This window comes from Canis lupus, chromosome 8 (genome assembly GCF_003254725.2).
Source record: "Canis lupus dingo isolate Sandy chromosome 8, ASM325472v2, whole genome shotgun sequence".
Lineage (NCBI taxonomy): Eukaryota > Metazoa > Chordata > Mammalia > Carnivora > Canidae > Canis > Canis lupus.
Window position 1 is genome coordinate 30,648,176 of NC_064250.1, and position 15,944 is coordinate 30,664,119.

General features: G+C 42.7%; 1 protein-coding gene and 1 non-coding gene across 4 annotated transcripts in view; both read left to right on the plus strand.

Annotated features, from left to right (window-relative positions):
• SAMD4A (sterile alpha motif domain containing 4A) overlaps positions 1-15,944 on the plus strand; it is a 216,675-nt gene that overhangs the window by 91,911 nt on the left and 108,820 nt on the right. The window lies entirely within an intron of this gene.
• Positions 771-878, plus strand: LOC112658098 (U6 spliceosomal RNA). The gene has a single exon (XR_003135503.1). It is a non-coding gene; the product is annotated as a U6 spliceosomal RNA (small nuclear RNA).

Below are 15,944 nucleotides of genomic sequence, written 5' to 3' on the forward strand. Positions count from 1 at the left end.
TGCATGTTATGAGGAAGTTTATCCAATAGCATGTAAGATAAAAATTGAGCAGAGTGACCCTTCAAGCCTTAGAAAGGCATCAGGTTAGAGACCATCCTACAGTTTCTCCCTAGGGCTGACCTGGTCAGTTTTTTCCCCTCCAGCATGGGACTAGATCATTAGCTGTTTCTTTGGTTGAGCCTCAGCTGAGAGTCAGAGAAGCTCAGTGGGTCTACCTCCAGCCAGGCTGTGCCCCCAGCCGCCGGGCAGGCACTCCAGATGCCGGGTGAGGCAGCTGCTCTCTGAGGGCCCCTCCCACTTCCCCATCAAGGCAATTGGAAGACAACTGAGACTTGTTTGTTCCCAAACCTGTTTACGCCAGTTGTACTTTTTCCATTTAAGACATGTAACGAAATGTTATGTGAACACATGATATATGAGTGTGAAAAGGAGACATGTTTCTATGAAGCCTACACCGTTGTCTTGGAAAGACTTGTCAAGGATGAACAAAAATTGTGGGCACATGAAGTATAAATGAAATAAGTCTAAAAGACTGTGGGGAAAATCATAAAAATTAAGCAGATTCCAAAGTCCAACTGCTTTTCAGCTGTCTTTGGATTTTTTTTATCTTCTTTAAAGAAACTGGAACCTGAAAATCATAACGGATTTCTGGTTTAGACAGGAAATTGGGACTTTGAGACAGTGAACCCATCTTCAAAGACAAGGCATTGTTCCTATGCCAAATTTGTGAATGAGTGTACACCCATAATATTTAAATACCTGTGAACATAGTGCTCGCTTCGGCAGCACATATACTAAAACTGGAACGAAACAGAGAAGATGAGCATGGCCCCTGCACAAGGATGACACATAAATATCCGTGAATGTAGATGATAAATATCAATGAATACATATATATAATGAGAGTATAATTTTTATGATTCCACGCTCTAACCAGTTTTTTTAGACTATCAATCCAGTCACATTAGTTTGGAGAATTTCTGTTGCAGCTGTGGCATGTTGTGTAAAATACACATGTCCACTGAACATGTCAAAATGCTTACGCTATACAGGTTACAAGAGAACTGAGCCAGACTGGGGAGAGAGCAGACACTCACACATCTCCCTTATCATGCTCATCAAGGATCCACTTAAGGGCGGGGGGGCGGGGGGGACCCTGGGGGCAGACCTGTCTACGCAAGCTCTCTGACTATACTCTTTCTCCCACCTTCTCTCCCACCTCCTCTTTCTCTCTCTACCTCTCTCTCCAACCAATGTAGTTTAGTTCAAAGAACTCTGAAATAAATAAGGGAGAGAGCATTTGGAGTTGAACAACAGTGTATTTCAGAGTACTTGTTTCAAGAAAGAGAGTATTTGGCTTAAAAAGATTTGAAATATTTGTTTATGTAAACCCAACATAGAAAGAGAGAGAAAGAAGGAGGGAGAGGGAATTCCTTTAAATAATGAGATAATGAGATTTGATTTAGTAATATGTGACATATGTTAGATGGCTCAGGAATATACCTATTTCTCATGAAGTGAGACAGGATATGATAAGAGAAATCTTATTTTAGGTGTCCTAAAATCCAGTGTGTTTTAGGTCATTTTCTATCCTCCTTAGTCTAAAAACATTTCAGAAAGACCTTCCTGTGTCTCTGTGCTCTGTCTAGACTCTATATCAGAGCACAAACAACTGCAGAAAAACGTGAGAATGCCTGTAGATACTGGACATGCTAACAGAGGTATCTGAGAACCCTCAGGAAAAATAATATTTTACCATGAGGTGATTGTTGTCTTTAACAACAACAGCCGTATGAATGTGCTTTAATTTATGCTAACATGGAATGCTTAAAATCATAAAACAGGTATGATCATTAGGTTCCTATTCACCCAGGGAATGCAGATCCCACAGATAAGTATGCCAGAACATGAACTTCGTGGGAAAGCATGAATCTACCCCACCTCCAACAAATAAGAGACCGTCCTTAATTTCAGTAATAACTCTTAGGGGTTTAATTTTGATAGATTGTGAGGTATTTTATCCTAGCACATAAACCAGATGCTTCTCTCAAGTTAATGGGGAACAACTGATGGCTGCCAGATTAACTAGAAAAGAAATGTTTCTCTCTGCAGTTCTGGATAATAATGCAACTTAATGGCATTTCACCTGGGTGGACTTTTAAGATGGATGCATTTGTCTTTTGCCTCTCAGGGCATAGGTCCAAATTTGGAGCAGATGGTGGAAAAAGATGGATGGCCACAGAGATCTCCAGGCAAAATTGGTCAGATTTCTGCAATCCTCATTAATTCCTGGTTGACCATCATCCATCTCCATCTCTCTGACCCTACATAATGAATTCTGATTTCTGAAGATTTTCTGGGCCTAGAATGACCAAAACGTGCTGACTAAAATCTGAACAGATTGAAAGAAGCACTCACCTGCTATTTCAGGCTGTTGGAAGAAAGGGGCTGTTTCAATCTGAAATCTTGCTGTTCTTACTTTGAGCAATAGTGGATATTCTTTTCTGGTAATGGGACACAACTTGGCAGGGTATGAACTCAAAAGCTCAGGGAGTGAGTTTAAGAGACAAATTTCTTCCACTGTTGTTCAGGTAAAGGAGAGACTTTTGGATTCTTAAATTAAGTCTGATGAGAGACTAACCATCCATCATGAAGCAAGACTGACGGGTCACCCTAGCTATGGAATGATATATAAAGAGAAGCAGATGATTGTGGGAAAACCACAGAAGTATTGTTCCAGGCCATGGAGGTAAAGAGGGGACCCCCAAGGTCAGTGGAAGGAGGGACCCATGGGAAGTACTAGAAACAGCAATACTTCGTAGATTTAATTAAAACAATGCCTATGTGAGCTTCTTGATCAATGGCCTGATATTCTCATTTATTTCCACATTAGGTTGGGCTTATTGACATAATTGTTTTTGCTCATTACTGAAGACTCTCCTGCTAACCAATTTGTATTCCAATTTTTTTATTGCAATTATATTAGTCCCCATTCTGAGCCAGATGCCTTTGGTTTATAAACATTGTGAAAGACACTTAACTAAGAGGACAAACGATCTTCATTTAGGATGAGAATTTTTTTTTTAAGATTTTATTTATTTATTCATGAGAGACAGAGAGAGAGAGAGAGAGGCAGAGACACAGGAAGAGGGAGAAGCAGGCTCCATGCAGGAAGCCTGATGAGGGACTCGATCCTGGGATTCCGGGATCATGCCCTGAGCCAAAGGCAGACGCTCAACTGCTGAGCCACCCAGGCATCCCTAGGATGAGAATTTATGTGTGACTGACAAGGTAAGCATTAGCCCTTTGGTTGCCATAGGCCTACATACATATACGTATCCCCACATGTTGGAGGAAAGGAACATACCAGCAAACAAAATCTGGGAAATCATAGGTGCTTAAGACCAAAGAAGAAAATGCCCAGGAGATATGCACTTAATTTTAAGAAAAGCTAAATAAGTGTGACATTTTCGATGGGCCTTTTCTTTACTTGAGCAGAATGACAGTATTTTACTAGTCAACCAAGACATAAATCAAGATTTAAACCAACTTCTCACCTTTCATGCAAAACCTAACCTCAGTAGTTATTAAAAATAAATGGGATTTAAATAGATGTAGAAGCACCTATTTTATTTCCAATTTCATGCTCTCATATTTTGCTCTATGGTTTTAGATCTGTTTGTGAAAGCTGATTGGGGTAAAAACAGCCCTGAGAGACAGCTGGGAAGGGAACAGGCTTTCAAGTCCATGACAAAGTCCTGGGCTCTGGGTTCAGCTGAATTCACCAAGTGACCCCAGTCCAATTTCCTCACCTTGAAGACAAGAACAATTATGCATACCGTCTTTTTATGGGATGCAGTGATATCTATGACTGGCACCATTGGTGGCTTTGGGCAGAGAGTTTGGGGTTATAACTCTTCTCTCTTCCTCTGGGACCACGAGTATAGGTTAGAGATCCAGGCCCAGGGAGGGCATTGGCTTTATTCTCGCCCTAGTCTACAGAGCAGTTACAGTCCTGTTATGCCGGCTCATTCTGATTGCTGAGTCAAGGACAGGTGCTCGCCACTCCTCCACATCCTGACACTCTCCTGGATTCCCAGTTCTCTCTCGGTCATATTTTCCCTGCTCACAGGGCCAGTGACCTGGGCGAAGTCTCCATGAGGCCCCTCCTTTTGCTGTCACCTGCTATGTGTTTCACCAATAACTGACTTCCAGGTGAATAGTAATTTCTTCGTTCACAGCTGTTCTCACACATGTTATTTTGCTTTCTCAAGAATATTTACTAAGTTCTTACCATGTGCAGGCACCATGCTTACACTTTGCCATCATCTTCTTGTTAACTTGAGAGACCCGTGGAGGGATCCCTGGGTGGCACAGTGGTTTGGCGCCTGCCTTTGGCCCAGGGTGCGATCCTGGAGACCCGGGATCGAATCCCACATCGGGCTCCCGGTGCATGGAGCCTGTTTCTCCCTCTGCCTGTGTCTCTCCCCCCCCCCCCCCTCTCTGTGTGACTATCATAAATAAATAAATTAAAAAAAAAAAGAGACCCGTGGAGAAGAGAGGTGACAGGAGTACCCCCCGACTGGGCAGCTGTCCTGTGGGGGGCCCTCGCTCCAAGCCTGCAGGACCGCCTCCCCCCAACCTCTGAGTCTTCATGGCCGCCTCGTACAGTTGTCTTCACCTGGTCTCTCCGCCTGGTCCATCCTACAGGCCACCACCAGATATGTCCCCCGTACCACCATCCTGGCATGATTTCTTCCTCATAACCTTCCCATTGTTGTGTGCACAACAGCCCTCTTGCTTTCCCTAAACCATTTCTCAGCTGCCACCAAAATGTGCTATTTACTAGATTCCCAAATACACTTGTGCCTCTGCATGTTCTCCTTCCATCCGTCTGTTCCATCTCCCTGTTCCATCTCGCAACCTCTCAGTTGCCCTTCAGCCTCACATAAATCTGGAGCCCATGATGCCCTCCGTGACTGGCTGGACTAAAGACCATTTCTCTCCCCTCGGAGTTGTGGTACTGATGATATCATCAGTCAGGTGGCATGGTGTGTGGTGCCTGGCTGGGTGCTATTGCACTCTATTGTCAGGATCCCTAGAAGGCTCTTGGGCTTACAGGTGAGGAAGCCACAAAGACGTTAGTGATGGTGCTGGAGTCAGAGCCCCATTTCCCCAAATCCCAGACTGGTGATCTTTTTCTACTATAACTTTTTACCTTCTGTCCTTCCTTGGAGAACAAGGGCTCTGCCCTGTCTGTATTTGAACTTTATATGGCATCATGTGTAGAGTCTTGTATCTAGGGGATATTCAGTAAGTATTTATTGAAAGAAAGCAAGGGGAAGAAGATAGGAAAGAAAAAAAATAGTAATAGCTTACCCTTATATGGTCCTTTTGTTTGAGCTTAATTCCTTTTCTAGTTTAATCCCTTAAAAATCCCTAGAGGGAGGGGCAGACCCGGTGGCTAAGCAGTTTAGTGCGGTCTTTGGCCCAGGTTGTGATCCTGGAGACCTGGGATCGAGTTCCGCGTCGGTCTCCCTGCATGGAGCCTGCTTCTCCCTCTGCCTGTGTCTCTGCCTCTCTCTCTCTCTCTCTCTTTCTCTCTCTCTCTCTCTGTGTCTCTCATGAATAAATAAATAAAATCTTTAAAAAAAAAATCCCTAGAGGGTTGGTTAAGTGTCCAACTCTTCATCTCAGCTCAGGTCCTGATCTCAGGGTCGTGAGTTCAAGTCTTGTGCTGGCCTCCGTGCTGTTATTCTCAGCCCCATTTTACAGGTGAGGAGACCGAGGCAAGAGAGGCTAAGTAACTTGCCCAAGATCACAGAGCTGGTAAGTGACAGAGTCAGGACCTGAACCCAAGGAATCTGGCTCCTGAGCCTGTGCTCTTTTTCCATCGTGTTCTGCTGCAGGATTATGAAGGACGGACAGACAGGGAAGGATACAGAAAGAAGGATGAGCCTCACATCAGTGCCTGAGACAACAGAGCAAAAGACATTTAGATTAGGCTGCCACGTTTTGTCTTCTTTTAATTTCCATTGAGAAGAAGCACCACTTAGACATCAGAGCAATGGCCAGACTGTGGAGTTTGTCACTACTGCCTGGAGCTGGTAGAAATTGATTGCTGTGGAACTGCTGACCATGTGGCACCCAGATTACCTGCCTTATATTCTAGTCACTATAGGAGGCTTAGCGGAGAAACTGTCAAATAGCTTGCATATCCCCCGACCTGGAGTCCCTTAGTAAGGGGAAAGTTGCCGCTTTCTCCCCAGACGCTCCCTCCAGAACGTGTTCTTTCCATGGAACGCTGCCTTCAAGGGAACAGTCACAGACTTGAAATCTCCACCACTAGAAAGGAGTAGCAAATGTGTCAAGTTTGGCTGAATCAAGCTGATAAAGAATATTGAATGGGGGCTTTTATCTTCAGAAGCGTGACTGTTAATGTGGTTGGTTTTTAACTAGGCTCCCAGCCGCTATTAGTATTTTTCTGCTCACGATAGCACCACCCTGCCTCACACGCAGAAGAATCTGTCTTAAACGTATTGTGAACTTTAGAGCATGTTAGCAGAAGTGGCCTATCATTCAGGAGCATGGAAAGATGATTTTGCCAGCATTGAGAGAACACTTTGCACCCAGAATCCTAGAGTGAACAGAATACTACTCCAGCTTTGATGAATCACAGCTGAATCATGTTTAAGTGTGTGCTGCATTTTGAGGGATTCCCTTCTTCCCCCTCTCCCGGCCCCTGGGGGGTGAAAAGCATTGCTCTTCCTGTGTAAAACCATTGTTTACACCCAAGACCACTAAAATGTTTTTGTGGCGATGTTGGGAACACATCAAGTGTTTGTTGTGGTCCAGCTGAGACAACTTTATAGGTTAATGAAAAGTGATTTATCTTTCTCCTTAAGCAGAACATTTAGTTCTCTCTCTGCCTCTTTGACTCCGAGCAAATCTGTCTGGCTTCATCCCCTTGCCCCACTCCTGCATCTGCACCACCCTCTTGGGTAGCTCATGGTACATTTTTATGACCATGGTCCTGTCTGTTCCTGGTAATTAAGAACTCTCCGAGCAATGTGAAAGTAGGTTACTGTTCATCTGGTTTCTTGGACGCACTATGTGTGCGCGAGGGTAATTTTTCACCTAAAATATGAAACCAAAGAGAGTCCAGGAAGTAAAGAATGAATGGACCAGGTAGCTTGCTTTTCTTAGCTCCTGGGGGACCATAAGCATTACTGCTGTAGTGGACAGAGCCCAGACTGACCCTGAATGAAACAGATCTGGGTTCACACTTCTGTGCTGTGTTTTACCAGCTTGTGACCCTGATCAGATGAATTTGCTTTTCCAAATATCAGTTCCCATCTGTGGAATATGGATAATAAGGGTTATTGAACCCTTAGCTTGCAGGGTTATTGAAATGATTGCAGCCACTGGTTGTGAAGTGCCCTACACTGGTGTGCAATCTTAGCTAGTGGCTTTTTTTGTTATTTCTGCTGTTGTCCTCACTGCTATTACTACTGCCTCTCCAAGTATCTCTTGTGTATGGGAAGAACCAAGGGGAACTTGATGCCTTTTGCTTCCCATGCACATAAGACACAGCTTTAACCTTCCAGGCTACCTTCTCTCCTTACCAGAGCAGCAACGCTTGCTCTAAAAACAATAAAAGTAAATATAAAAAATGCAACTACATAGGGATGAAGACAAAGAATGAAGTGCTTCCTCACTCCAGGGATTCCTTGCTGAGTACCTTTTTCCTTCTTCCTTTCCTTCCTTCCTTCCTTCCATCCTTCCTTCCTTCCTTCCATCCTTCCTTCCTTCCTTCCTTCCTTCCTTCCTTCCTTCCATCCTTCCTTCCATCCATCATTCATTCCTTCCTTCCTTCCTTCCTTCCTTCCTTCCTTCCTTCCTTCCTTCCTTCCTTCCTTCCTATCGATAGGTACCCACTGCACATATGCAGGGCTCCAAGGTGAGCCCTAGGGGCCAAAGTTGAATCACACACACAAGAAGCTTACCATCTCCCAGGGAAGAGGAGATGCCCATAAACAATCAGGAAGTTAGGTAGAAAATGGTAGGACCATAGGAGAGACACTACTAAAGGGCTATGGAGTTTGGGAGGAGAGAGTAATTTTAGCTGGAGTTGGGACATGCCGGTTTTATAAAAGAGACAACTTAGCATCATTAGGAACACAAATTTGGGGGTTGGGTCATTAGGTTCAAACCTTGGCCTTGATACTTCCTTGTTTGGGCTACTTGAGCAGGCTGGGTCACATCTCTGTGCTTCTGCTTCCTCATCTTTAAAATGGGTATAATAATAGTATCTACCTCTCAGGGTTGTTGTAAGGATTAAGTGAGATGTGTGAAGTGCTTAGAAGAGGTAAGAACTTACTCTCCAAGGAAAGGTGAGCAAAAAATGTTCTTTGTAGACGAAGAAGTAACATGAGCCAAGGCCAAGTCTACTCTGAGGTATGGGGTTGGAGAAGGTGAGAGGCAGGGAAAGACAGCTTGAGATGAGATTATGGATGCTCTTGAGTGGTAGGCTAGGAACCTTGGACTTTCCTGAAAATGTGAAATGAAATCAGTCTTCTAGAGTTCCATAGTCAGTGCGTGTGAAGCCAGAATCTGAACGTGTCTCGGGGTAGGTCTCTACATTTCAGTTGCAGTGAACATGGCAATGAACCAGATGCCAGTGGGCATGAAGTCGAAGCTTGGATTAACAGGGCTCAACACATGGGCCTGAATTGATACCTCAGGGAAGATGTGAGGTGGAGCCCTAGCAGGAAGCGAAACCACAGGGGAAGGGAGGGGAGGTGCAGAGGCATGGGGGAAGGGGGGGCAGGAAATGTCACACCACTACCCCCATCCACTGCTTCCTTTTTAGATTACAGATTTTTTTTTTTCTTGAGGGTATAGTCAGCCATTTTGTTTTTGTTTATGTGTGTTGTTTTATTTCTTTTGAGCCTTGGGTTACATGCAGTCATCTTTACTTCCTGGGTTAGTATGATGGGGAGGTGGGTGTGATTAAAGCTGACCTCAGAGACTTTGTTTTCAGTGATCTTTTTTAAAGATTTTATTTATTTATTAGAGAGAAAGAGAGAGAGAGAGAGAGAGAGAGAGAGAGAGAGAGAGAGAACGAGTGGGGGAGGGGCTGACAGGGAGAAGCAGACTCCTCACTGAGCAGGGAGCCCAATGAGGGGCTCCATCCTAGGTCATCCTCTCAGGGGCCTTTGTCAGGCCTCCTTCTATGCACTTGTAACAGGATTCTGTAGGATTTTGGAACATGTTTCACAGTGTTCACAGGGCCCCTGAGATGACCTCTTCTCTTGGAATTTGTCTTTAAATGAAAATTGGAGGGTTAGAATGCTTCGGGTTTGATTTACTTTCAACTTTAGCTGTGTGAAGGCTATCTTTAATTTCTAAAATAATCGTCCAAGTTATTATGTTTTAAAGTTAAATTTATTGTTTTTAAGTGTATGGGGATGTGGGGCAGTTCCAAAGACCACATGGAAGTCATTTAAAATTCATTGTGGAACAGGGGTGCCTGGGTAGCTCAGTTGGTTAAGTGTCTGACTTTAGCTCAGGACATGTTATCAGGGTCCTAGGATTGAGCCCTGCATTGGGCTCCCTGCTCAGTGAGGAGTCTGCTTCTACCTCTCTGTCAGCCCCTCCCCCACTCGTTCTGTCTCTCTCTCTCTCTGTCTCAAATAAATAAATAAAATCTTTTAAAAAAGAAAATGAATTGTGGAACAAGGTAGTGTACAATAAATCTATATGTGTACCAAATCAAGATTAATTACCATAAAATGTGGGAACAGAGTGATAAAGTACAACTATAATGTAATCTGTTGCTCTGGAACCCACTGTTCATCTTCCCAACAAGTGACAGGGAGGAAGATACCACCATTTCAATAGTTGGAAGTGTGATCTTCTGGTCCAGGCCACATTTCTCCTAGTAGAAGCTCGCTTAAAGAGATCTTTGAACTATCTTCAGAGAGGTGCCCGGGCCTTTCTCAAGGATTACCTTGTAAGGAAGGTCCACAAGCACATTCATAAATGATGGGAAGTATTTGTTGATTTGGGTTTTAAAAGCATTTTCTCCATAGTCCTCCAGTGTCTCTTTATTAGAGCATTAATTCCAGTCTTGGAAACTATTACTTATCCATTGTATCCTTGCTTAAGAGTGAAGTTTGCCCCCAGCAGTCTGATAGCCAAGTCACACCAACTTCAATGGGAATGGCACATATTTGTCCAGAGGCAGAATTCAGCTTTCAAACTTTGGCCTAAGGGGCCTGTTTAATATATTATGTAAGAAAGAGTGAGGTCATATAAACAGTCATGGCTCCTACCTTGAACCAAAAGTCGTCCTTATTTGGTACTTATGAAGCTAGAAAACAATACATACAGGCAACAACCTCTCTCGGGACCAGGAAAGAAATAATGGTTGCCTTGTTCTAGACCATGGGTTTTGTGACAGTGTCAGCAAAGCAGGCTGCCTGCTGCTTTTAGCACTTGAGGTTTGGACTGGTTTCATTTACCCCCTCAGTCTGCTTAGAAGGAACATTCTGGGAGTCCACTGAATCCCCACCTGCTGTCAGAATGCCCAGCATCCCTAGGGGGAAGCTTTGTCGTGGGGCCCGGGCCTTGGGTCCTGGGAGGAAGCAGAAGGTCCCAGCCTGGCAGCCCTGCTGCTCTGCAGGACCCTTCGGCAGCAGAGTGTAAGAAGACATAGCATTACACTTCTCTTGGATCATCATTTTGGCTGAGCTAAAGGTAGATCAAATTTCACCCTTAAATAACTGTCTTCTGTCTGTGTAAACAATCACGGCTGTTAGTCTTAAACTTCAAACCTCAGCCCATGGATCTGGATTGGTTTTTTTTTTTTCAGACCTTAACTTTGGAGGCCACTCTTTTCTTTCTGAAGTCTCTGATGCCTCTGAGTATGCAGCCTACTCTGTGAGTCAGAAAAAAAAAAAAAAAAAAACGTGCTGGGGCACACATAATTAAAAGGGGAAGGGAATGAAAAAATTCATTCACTTCTCCTTCCTGGGACCTAAATCCATTTTAGTATCCTACTTGCGTCCAACAAGAAATACCAAAAGATTAAAGCATAGCGTTCTCATTCTTTTCCATGGGAAGAAGAGGTTATGCAAAGGAGGCCTATGTCCCTGCATAGTGGGTGAGAAGCCTGGCAAGAGGTTTGTCTCATTTAAGAAGTAAATATATTCAGTGGAAGCAAAAGATGCTGCCAAGTAAATTTATTCCATTTTTAGGGAGAGAAGGACAGGAGTTTTGCTGCTCCTTTATGTTGCTTTTGGATATAAATTTCTGCATGAGGTTCTCTAATAAAATAAGAACCCAACAGCAGCTCATGTGAAACTTGACCTCTTCAGCCTGCCCAAGATTTGAGAAACAGAAGAGAAGGCAAAGGATAATTGATTCAGTTCTCCAAAGGCCCATCCTGACACTGAATGGGATTGGCTTGTTTTCTACCATACAGGTATCTAGTCTCTGCCAGCAGGAGGACACAGATGGAGTCTACCTTTCTGCAGATGTCTTTAAATGTCAAAAACACGAAGAGGAAATCCATTGACACTTTTGTCATTGTGACAATGCAATAATCCCTTAACTTTGATGTAGCCATGCCCCAAATGACACTCAAATCAGTGGAATGGGGAGAGATTTTAAAAGAAGGCAGAGAATCCCTTATCATGGAAAGCAGCTTATTTTATAGCCAGGAAGCTACAGAATCTTTCTGAAATTTTTGCTTGAGAGCTAGACGTGAATCTTATTCCTTAACCACATACTGGGTCTGACTAAGCAACAGTGTAAGAACATGAGAATCCGTGCTTCAGCAGCAGAAAGCTTCAAAGTCTTTAGTTTGTTACTAAATGTAAAATTTAGGAACCCTGTGATTTAATCAAAATGATTGCTTCTGGTTGCAATTGAATAGAGTTGTCATATCAGATTAAATTTTAGCAAGTTTTGTCTGATAGGGATATTCACCAGTCTGGATCTCTACACGGTAGGTGCTTGCTGCATTTATGCAAGTGAGGCTAGTCACCTTGTCATCTAAAGAGGTCACTTTAATTGGCCTGTTTGAATGATCTGTGGCTACGGGGACCTAAGAGCCCCAGTGAACAATCGAGTAGCCTTTTAGGAAGCAAGATCTCATGGCAGAAATTCCTTGCTCGAAAGGTTTAGAAAATTCAGTCCTTCAGCAAGTGTCTTACACAGGCACAAACCTTAACTAAATATAGAGGGCTAAAAGAGAATCCTTCCACGGGAGGGCTCCCTTAAATTAGCACAGTTTATCTACTCATCTGTGTGTGCTGACTCGTGCCTAAACATTGGAGGCCAAATCCAAAAAAAGAAAAAGCAAGTCTGTGGCTCAGTCCTAGGAAAGATGTAGAACAACTGAGTAAAATCCTTGACAGACGAGCCAATGAGAACCATAGCAGGCCCGTGCTGGAAAGAGGAGTGCCAGCTCCTCGTAATCACTCTCATTAATGAACTTCACAGTGTGGCTTTTCAAGTGCCTTTGGCATATTCAGATTTCTCCATTTGTCGTGATTCTGATGTCCTCAAATCATTTCACGATCCAGGTTTCAAGCTTCAGATAAGATCAGAAGTTCTGAGAAGATGTTAGCCACTGATGCTTTCAGTACTTTGAATATCTTACTGTGGCCAGACTTCCCTGAATATGCTCAAGTAAGATATTTTTTTAATAGATGGCCAGGATGATAGTGTCTTAGGTCTTCATCTTTGGAATAGGGGAACAGCTCTCAAGGAAGAGGACGGCTAAAGAGATTTGGAGTCTGGTTTCTATAACTAGGGCACAAGGGAGAGAATGTAAAAATCCCCACTGTCCAGAGCCCCACAGAATGCATTCTGCTTCCCACCGGAGCAAGATCCGTCTGTACAGTTAGGGTTGTTGCCGCTGCCAAGACACTGTACATGCTCTGCACCAATTCTGGCCACACCTTTCCCTCCCTTTGTTAGCTGATTTGTTGTCTACTGGTGACTCCCATTCCTGTGTGAAAGTCAGCCAGTGGAAGACACCTGAAGAAGAGAGCCAGGACAAGAGAAGATATTTGGAAATGGTCCAGAGGTAGTATTCCGTGTGTTCAAGTGACTATGGAATTGTCCTTGAAAAGCTATTATTAAAAAAAAAAAAAAAGAAAGAAAGAAAAGAAAAGCTATTATTGATTGTAGCAGTTTTACCACACTGTGCTGGGTAACCCATTTGGTCATGGTGTAAGAATCCTTATAATTGCATGGATCTATTCTTGTTGCCTTTTGGAGAAATGGATTTTATGAATATTTCTATTTAAGGAGAACAAAACAATAACAAACAAACAAAATGCCTCCAATTCCCATTACCCTGAGTCCTCGCACATAGTATTCTAATGTGGTTTATTCCTGAAACTGACTCATTCAGCTTTTCTCCTGGAAGTTGTCAGTATATATGCCTGGTTAATGGAGAAAATCAGTGCAATGCCCAGGCACAATGCCATGACTCATTCCTGGCATTTCAGGGGCTTTGTAATGGAAATCATAGTTCCAAGCTACCGTTCTTACCAAGTGGATATGTGAATATTAATGAAACAAAGCAAGTCTCCGCACAACTCTTGTATAACCCTCACCAGAGATTCAGTGTTTGCTCATGAAATGAAGGTTTCTCTTCATAACCTACACATGCTTGAATACCACAATATTGTTTTAATTAGTCTTTTAATGCACAGTAAAATATTTGGCTTGGGTGGAAGGAGGAAATTCTCTTCTATGTTGGAACTGTTTGATTAAAAGGGCATTTTTGTCTACTGAATTAGTCTCCTGGGGTTTATACTAGTGTCTGAAGGCTTTTAAAATAGTCTCCAATGACCTGCAGCCAGTTCTGTCTCATTCATTCTATCAACCTACTCTTCTGTAATTGTGTATGTGTGTGCATGTGGTGTATAGGTTATATATATATATATATATATATATATATATATATACACACACACACACACACAGTCTATTGGGAGATCATAGAAAAATGAAATCCTAAATAATCCCAACATTTTATTTTACCTTCTGCTTGACCCAACCTTGTCCCCGAGCCTCTTTCAAGTAACATTCCCCCTTTCTTCATGCTATGTAAGATTTAAAAGTAGTAAAATAGCCAAAAGTAGACAGCAGGAGGAAGTGGGGGAAACAAAGAAGACATATTTTAGATATGGCTTATTTTTTATTGACTTGGGTTTGAATTTTGTGTCTGACAGACTGGTGGGACTTTCTGGAAATACCGATGAGCCAGTTTCTCATCATTCTTGGAGACTGAGATGGAAGGTCAAATATTTAAAGATGTTTTTTGGTGATTCTTATATATCTTCAGTCCTTTGGATCAGGAATATTTGGGAGCTGCTAATGGGAAGGTAGACATTGAAGAGATATTTTCAGCAAAGGAATGAGCAATGTAGCTTATAACTCAGCCACTTGATTCTGATCCTGTCTTCTCTAACAATAGCTCTCTGCTCCATGCTCTTAAAACACAAGTGTTAATACTATGAGAAATGAGTTACATGAAAAAAACAGTCTAATCTTTTCTAAAAGTGCCAAAAATGCAAATCTGCAACCAGAAATGTTTAAACTCTCCCCCCTTTCCAGGTGATGCAGGATTCTAGGCAAAGACTGGATTTCAGAGGATGCCCTGAGGCATGGGTAGGAGTGGGGATTGTAGTTTATAGGATCTAAAGATCTTTAGACAAGGATATTCAGAGTGGATGTCTTATCACTACACTAGTCCTGGGTCTTTAGATGCACAAACCATTGTTTTCCTGGTCCTCCTTAGAAAGTGGCTCCTGATGGAAGGGTATTATGTTTATTTTTTCTTGTCAGGAAACTGAAATACAAGAGATTGCCTCCCCAGACTTAGAACCTAGTGCTACATCTCTGAGGTCTTGTCTATAGTTGGGAAACTGTTTTTGCATTGCTGGGTCTTACATAGTACCTCTTCCATCTGCTTATCCTTACCAGATCGATCTCTCAGAATGCGCAAAAGGAAATACTTCTGTGTGATAGTCTTCAAGATTTGGTGAGGGGATCTTGTCTGGGACCTGAGATGGAGAGAACGGGAGGAGATAATGATCTTCTGATTTGGAGGCAAAACAGTTGTGGTGGTGGTGGTGGTGGTGGTGGGACAGGTGCATGTGTGTCTAGAGAAGATGGAACATGTGTATTCAAAGTCGCACTGGGACCACACTTTCAGTCTTCCAATCCCAGATGGCACATCCCTGGTCGTCCACCACCATTGATTCCTGTGTTGCATCTGCTGGGAAATCTCACAAGCGTGTCTGAGGTCACTATGTCTTTCTTCACACAGCAATTTTTTCTTAGTCTTCATGTGGTTGTAAGATAAGAACTATCTACTCAAGTGAAAAGTCACAACGTTGATCTTAATACAACTGCCACAATTTCTGTTAGTAAAAAAGTTACTTTTCAGAAAATAAAATTAATAAGACAATGCGTGGCAAATTGGGCCTTAGTTAGCTGCCACTCTTTTTTTTTTTTTTCTTTTAATGCATCTGCCATAGAGTTGCTTCTTGGCAATGTGGCATAATTTTCAGGTCTGTGGCTGAAACTTAGATTGTGTACATCTCTAGATTGTGAACAGAGATAATGTTTAGAGTTGTGATGTGGGGACTGAAGTCTTTTTAATGTATGATTACTTTATGACATGGTTATTTTAAGAGAAAGCTAAACTGAAATTACTTAAATTTAGCCACATTTGTTAACTATCCTTTCCTAAATTTTGAAAAGTAATTTAGTTAAGATCCAGAAGTCTCTGTTCTAGCATGTTCTTTAGTTTATAATGCTAAGGGTTGGAGAATACTTAAAGTAACCAGCATCAGGATGCCTGGATGGCTCAGTTGGTTAGGCATCTGCCCTCGCTTGGGTCATGGTCCTAGAGT